Here is a 7943-nt window from a genome sequence, read left to right as displayed (position 1 = left end):
AAAGGCATGTGCAGAAGAGGTTACAATTTGCCAAAGAACACATCAACTGGCCTAAAGAGAAATGGAGGAACATTTTGTGGACTGATGAGAGTAAAATTGTTCTTTTTGGGTCCAAGGGCCACAGGCAGTTTGTGAGACGACCCCCAAACTCTGAATTCAAGCCACAGTACACAGTGAAGACAGTGAAGCATGGAGGTGCAAGCATCATGATATGGGCATGTTTCTCCTACTATGGTGTTGGGCCTATTTATCGCATACCAGGGATCATGGATCAGTTTGCATATGTTAAAATACTTGAAGAGGTCATGTTGCCCTATGCTGAAGAGGACATGCCCTTGAAATGGTTGTTTCAACAAGACAATGACCCAAAACACACTAGTAAACGGGCAAAGTCTTGGTTCCAAACCAACAAAATTAATGTTATGGAGTGGCCAGCCCAATCTCCAGACCTTAATCCAATTGAGAACTTGTGGGGTGATATCAAAAATGCTGTTTCTGAAGCAAAACCAAGAAATGTGAATGAATTGTGGAATGTTGTTAAAGAATCATGGAGTGGAATAACAGCTGAGAGGTGCCACAAGTTGGATGACTCCATGCCACACAGATGTCAAGCAGTTTTAAAAAACTGTGGTCATACAACTAAATATTAGTTTAGTGATTCACAGGATTGCTAAATCCCAGAAAAAAAAAAAAGTTTGTACAAAATAGTTTTGAGTTTGTACAGTCAAAGGTAGACGCTGCTATTTTTTTGAACACACCCCTTTCAACTAATTGCCCAATTGCACAGCCTTAAGAGCGTGCATATCATGAATGCTGGGTCTCATTTGTTTTCTGACAATCTACTGAACCTACTGGTAACTTGTTTGCCACGTAGCAATAAAAAATATACTAAAAACCTTGATTATTCTGGTTAGTCACATTGTACTGCTATTATTTTGAACAATACTGTACATTTTTAATGAGCTGAAAAGAATACACATCACACTGCTGTTTATCAATTTGCACTGGCTACAAATTCAAGGCATTGATGTTTGCATACAAAACTACCACTGGCTCTGCACCCTTTACCTAAATTCATTACTTCAGACTTATGTGACCTCTTGTTTTCCAATATAATTTTCTAAACATTCTTAAATCAAGATACATTTATCTGAAAATCAAAATTACATAAGTGGCACTTGAACCTCTGAATAATTTGAATTGTGTTGTATCCTGTATGTAAACCACATCGTGCTTGTTTCATCTGATCAGAGGAGAACTGGCCTCTGACTGAGCCTGGTTTCTCCCAAGGTTTTTTTTTTTTTTTCCTCCACTTTTTGTCCATTGTCACTGTTGCCTTTTGCCTGCTTAGTTGGGGACACAGTTTCTTTCAAAATTGTTGACTTGACTGTATAGACACTATTGGAAGAGAAATGAACTGAGTTGGGCGATGACATCTGTAATGATGAGCCAGAGACCTTCGGATCCATATGCAAAACTTTATTATAAGGATGGTCAGACAGGCAGTAATCAGAAACGGTGTCAGGTATGTCAGAGATATCCAGGATCAGTAAAAGTAACAAGCAGAGATCGGGGCAGACAGCAGAGAATCAGTCAGTATAAATAATCCAAAGGTCAGACACAGACGAAACAAACACAGGGAAAACCGCTCGGAAATGTCATACAGGCTAAACACGACTCTGCGTTAGTGTGCTACTTATATGGGTGTGTGTGTATTAGCTGCAGGTGTGCAATCAGTCCCAGGTATGAGGCAGGATGGGAATTGGAGTTTTGAATGAGTTCTGACAGAGTCCTGAGTGGAGTGCCGTCCATAGTTGATGATCGTGACAACATCACTGAAACAACAATCAACTGGTGACTTGACTTCTGAAAATAAATAAACAAGTAAATAATAATAATACTATTATTATTATTATTATTTTCAGAAAACGTATGTCATTATGATTTACAAGTAAATGTATATTGATTTAAGAAAGTTTAGTAATTTGTAAAATGGTATTTGATATGATATATATGATGCTGGAGTTCAAGAGGTCAATGTATAGGCCACTTAACTACTGCTGGTACAGTAGATGCAGTATTTACACCATTCTGCTGAAAACTTTTTTATTTATTATTATTATTATTTTGTTTTTAACGATTCGAAAGTAGGTATGCATTCTAACAAAGTATATATATATATATATATATATATATATATATATATATATATATATATATATATATATATATATATATACTATTGAAAACATCTGAACTGATGTTATCTTGCTCAGTCACTGACTGTATTGCAGTAAGTTGGAGACGTGATCCATAGCCGCTGCTCTCATATGAACCTATTTGATCATGCACTAATGTTGCCTACAGTATCGGGTGCAATGGTACAGTAGACTGCTGACTTTAAAGACATGTATCTGGCTTCCTACTGTCGCATTACTAGTTTAGTGTCACTTGCTCTACTGGTGCCATTGTTATTTTCCATACACTGAGTAATTGTTGTCCTCTGACAAAGGAGCTTTGTGGCAAGAATCTTCCTCTTATTTGACCTACAATTGTTGTGACCGTCTTTAGCAAATTCCTTGTTGGTTTTAAGCTGTGTTCTGCACCTCAGCTGTCAATGAGATGGTCCAAATTTTGGCTCAAGGGCTCAGACAATATAAAACCTCAGTGACAATTGTGTGACAGTTCCCAATATATGCTTTCAGCTTATAGGGGACCATTTAAGGCAGAGTCAGTCCATTAGGTGGCCATTTTGCTAAAACTTATAGTGATTTAGGTCATGCATCCTTGTACAATTTTTGTCTTCAATACTAGAAAAGAAAATACTAGCCAAAAACTGTCCATCAAGATAACTTATTATTATTATTATTATTATTATTATTATTATTATTAATTTATCAATTTGTATATTTATTTATTTAGTTTAATTATTTTTAGCATATATAAAATGTATATGAACCATTTTCTATTTGAATATATGTACGATGTAATTTATTCCTGTGGTGGCAAAGCTGATTTTTCAGAAGCCTTCTCTGTTACATGATACTTCAGAAATATAGTACATAAATAAATTAGATATTTAAAAAGGATAATAACAAGAAATGTTCTTTAAGCAGCAAATCAGCATATTATAACAATTTCTCAAGGATCATGTTCACTGAAGACAGGAGTCATGATGCTGAAAATTCCATTTTACAGTATATTAAAAAGAAAACAAGTATTAAGATGCAGTTGAAATGGCAGTGTGTCTGGGCTGACTGCTGGTGATCAATCACCCGAACAATTTTAATAGTAGTAATAAACAAGCTCTTAATTACTAAGCTCTTACTACTATTTACTTGCTTGCTTCTTACAATCTGATGGATAAAAATGTGGTCTACATTTCCCTAATAATTTTTTTTTTTTTTTGTCAACACTTTTACACCTGCAAGTGACAATCTGGATTCTGACACATTCACAGTGAATAAACTTTACAGTGTGTGAAAGCGCATTTGCTTTTGTCTTTGGAAAGGTTTAAACTAATGGATGTGAATGACTCAAAGGGCAGTGCATTCAAGCTGTTTGTCTTCAGTCTTTTTTTCTTCTTTTTTTTTTTATAAATAAAAATCACTGTCATGATACTACCATGTAGATAAGCATTACAATGTGGTTGCTAAGTGGCTTTTAGCTTGCTGCTGAGGGTTTTGGTTGGTTTTGATTGGGCAAGTAAACAACCCAAAGACACCAAATCAAACCACAGCAATCAAAAATATTTTCTAAGAACATAAAGTTTTTGCTAATGTACCGATCAATATTCTATGAATGTTCAAAACATCCAGTTTTCCACTGTGTACAGTACCTGGTAACTTTTTTTCAGTACCACGTCGGCTGAGGTTCCAAGCGAACCATGCCATTACCAAAATGTGATGTGTAATCCCTGCTGATCACTGATTGGCCGGAGAGAGTCGTCACTACATGTGTCATTGAATTTGCGACACGAGACACTAGAACCGATAGATTAATTCAGGACAGCCAGCGAGGATCAAACGCTACTTTTTTTTACGAATACAAGTTTCGAACGAGTGCAACATGACTGCCAGGGAATTGCTATCCAGTTGGTAGGGTGCTCTGGTTGTCAGGCAGTTTTTAATCAGTTCCCATGGTGATATGGGTGGTTGGTTTCCAGGGAGTTGCTTTATAGTTAGGTGCTAGGGTGTAATTGGTGAATGGCAGGCTGTTGCTATCCGGTTGCTAGGGATTTGCTTACATATTTTGATTGGTAGTGGGGCTGTCTGGGTAGTTGCTAGGGCGTTGCTATGTGGTTGATAGATAGTTGCTTAGGTGTTGTGGTTGGTGTTTAGGGCATTCTGTGTGGTGAATGATATATAAATAATGTTTTGGTGCTAACATTTTGAAAATGTTATTAAAGGATAGATACATTTAAATGAATGTTGATCAGTCTTTTAATCTTAAATGACTATTCATAAATGACTTGCCAGAACATTGGCCAACGTTCTGAGTATGTCCGCTATTAGCTGTGAAGAGTTCATCCTCACATCTCTATGATATTCTGGGCTCAGGTCCCACCCTCAATGTCACTTTTTTTTGTCAGTTTTTATCATCAGGCAGAAATCTTTAAAAAGCAAAAGCACAACAAGTCAAGGCATCATTCATGCCCGTAGCACACACATAGTATGTGCTTTTACAAGCTGCAATAACAAAGTAATCCATGACAAATCACACAATTTTACAGTTGTATAAATTCTTCCTCTTGAGTAAATTCAGACAGAACAATAAGCCTCGCTATCTGTGTTTTAACTGGTGCTGGGAGTACCAACTGGAGCGCAGCCAAAACAATTCATTCAGATGGAATTTTGTTTCACGCCCATGTTATTTCACTCATATTTTGAGTGAACAATGTGTTCCCTGGTAGGGAACTGCAGAAACGTGCTCATGGTGAATATGGTGTACAGAATGGTGTTGTCAGTCTTGGTTGTGTCGATACATGAACATGAGATGTTTTTCATTAACGAGGAGCTAAACAGAAAATGTAAAGGTGCAGCATGTTTTCATCCCCATTGACCTCCTGTTATCTACACTGTACCATCATAAATGTGACATTAAGCTTGCTTTTGTAACATGTGCCAGATCAATGAAGCATGATAAGAGACAGACTAAGACTGCATTGGTGAATGTCAATGGATCAGTGACTATGCACACTTACTTGCCCACGCTGAGACATTTAAAGGGATAGTTCATCTAAAAAAATGAAACTGAGAACACAAATGAAAATATATTTTTAATGACATTTGAGAGATTTGTGTCCCTCTACTGACAATAGGTGCATTCGACTTTATGCATTACTGTGCAAACCGATCGCAATCTGACTTGAAACAGTGCATGCCGGTTAGAAATTCTGTCTGACTTGAGACGCCGCCGATCCCACATGACTGTCATGTGTGGCATCAAAGTACCGCGAGAGCATTTCGAGAGCAGCCGGCTGACTCCAGAGCGGCTGCAGGAGCGCTGATGACCACACAGCTGTTTCACGATTGGCCAGATTCACCACATGACAAGGATCACATGTGTTTCGGGTTAGACGAACCTTTTCTGTTCCAATAATGGCAACAAATCCGTGTTTTTAGAATGGTGAAATCATTTTTGTATTATAGTCGCAGTGTTGTATTGTCATGTTTATCATACAAAACTGATAAAAGCATATATACCCCCACTTTGATAGTATTTAAATAGTATATATGATTATGTTGAACTTTATTCTTGAAAAGATGGTGCTATATTAAGCAGTATATAAAAATTGTTTATGTTTCTCATGGAAATGTTTCTGAAATGTCTGTGTATGTGACAAATATTGCAGTTTGTTCTTGCACATCAAGCAAGTACGGTTGAGTTGTTTATGTGTCAATATAAATATGTGAATAAAAGTGCAAAATAAATATCTTTAGAAAATTTGGACTAAATTGCTCAGTTCATATGGATTTGTTTTATGATCTCTGTGTCAAAGTGTCAAAGTGGTAGTTGTGTAGACTGACACTGAAGGGACATAGATTTACAGTATCAAAATTCATCAAAAAATATTTTCATTTGAAATCCAAAGATGAACAAAAAGTCTTACTGGTTTGGAACGACATGAGGTGAGTAAGTAATGATAAAAATTTCATTTTTGGGTGAATTATCCCTTTCACAGCCAGACAGCTCATATGAAAGGACAGCTCATATCCTGCACTTCAGGTTGTTATCACTTGCATTCTCAACCAGCACAGTTCTAGACTTAGAAAAGTCTCTCAGCGCGATCAGTCATTGAAAGCAGTTTAATCCTCACAGACATCCCTTCACCATATAAGGCTTATGATGATTTGTAGATAGTATCTGCGTGGGTCAGCCGTTCTTTGAATGCTTCTGACACGTATACTGATCATACCAATCATGCTACATATCTCACTGTCCCAGATTCTGCTTTGTTGCTATGATGACAGCACATACACTCTAATGGTATGGCATGCAGGAAGTCGATTACGTTTGTGTTTCGGATCATGGATAGTGTCACGATTATTTATCAGTACATGATGACTAAAATAGTTGAACTAAACTTCAACATGAGTCAAGTTACAATCACGAAATGGGCACAGTGCAATAGGGTTGTTCTGTTTCCTGGATGGTTAACAGGACTTGCTATGAGGTTTCTAGATTGATCAAGGTGGTTGATAGGGAGTTCTGAGTGATTTGTGTGGTATTACTTGGGGATGGTTGCCAGAAAATTGATATGTGGTTGCTAGGGTGTTCTGATTTGTAGTTAGGGTGTTTCTATTCATTGTTATGGTGTTGTTGATGGTTGCCAGAGTTTTGCATTTTTAAAGTGATTGCAAGGGTGTTCTGGATGGTTGCTATAATGTTGCTGATATGTGGTTATTAGAGGATTGCTTGGGTGTTGTGGCTAGTTGCTATGGTGCTTTGGGTGGCTGAGTGTTTTGGTGATACTTGAGTGTTTTTGGTGGTTATTAAGGTGTTGCTAGGGTGTTCTGAGTAAAGCCAGGGTGTTGCTTTGTGGTTGTTAGGATGCTCAAAGTGGTTGCAAGGATGCAGTTACCAGGGTGGCCTGATTGGTTGCCAAGTCTCAAAGATTTTTCACTTCATATATATATATATATATATATAAGAACCATATATATATGCCGGCACTTCCCCCAGTTTTACATATATAATGTAATTATAAAACAGCAGATGGGCTGATTGAAAATGCTAATTCATTCTATGCCAGCAGGAGGCGCTTTAGGAGGGGCAGAAATAGTGGTTTTCCCTGGTAATAGCTGTAAACAAAGCAGCACTGAGCTCATGAATGCTACTCTATAAGGCCTTATGGGAAATACAAATGAGAATGACATCAAAACTTTTTCTGAAGACAAGCAGTTCCCTTCAAACATACATTCAAACAAAAAAACACTCATGCAGTGCTAATTTTTATTGAACAAATTCAAAGCCTTTTGGAAAATATATTTGTGGTGGTCAGTGTTGATATTGCGGTGGGCCGCCACGAATAAACCAATGTATGGGAAACATTGCAATTTGCTATATATTTTAATCTCATTATGACAGAGTCACACTGACATGGTCGTTGCATCATCAGAGTTCCAGATGGTTCTAGTTGGCTAATGATTACGTCATTGCACACGTGTAACTATGCATGGAATGTCTGTGTGGCTGCTTTCTGTATCGTTGTGCAAGGTTCAATTTTATCTCAAGTTCGAGTCAATTCCTTTAATCGTGCTAAAGAAGCCTGCATTATATGCCTCTTTCACAATATCCTGTTCATAAAACAGTTGAATCACAAAGAAAACACCAATTGAAGAGAAGATAACAGACATGAACAATAACATAATCTGTGTTCTGTGCTTGTTTCTGGAAATTTCTCTGTATTTGATCCATTGTTATCCATGCTGAGGGGACGT

Source organism: Carassius auratus, chromosome 49 (assembly GCF_003368295.1).
Source record: "Carassius auratus strain Wakin chromosome 49, ASM336829v1, whole genome shotgun sequence".
Taxonomy (NCBI): Eukaryota; Metazoa; Chordata; class Actinopteri; order Cypriniformes; family Cyprinidae; genus Carassius; species Carassius auratus.
This window is presented reverse-complemented; position numbering follows the sequence as displayed.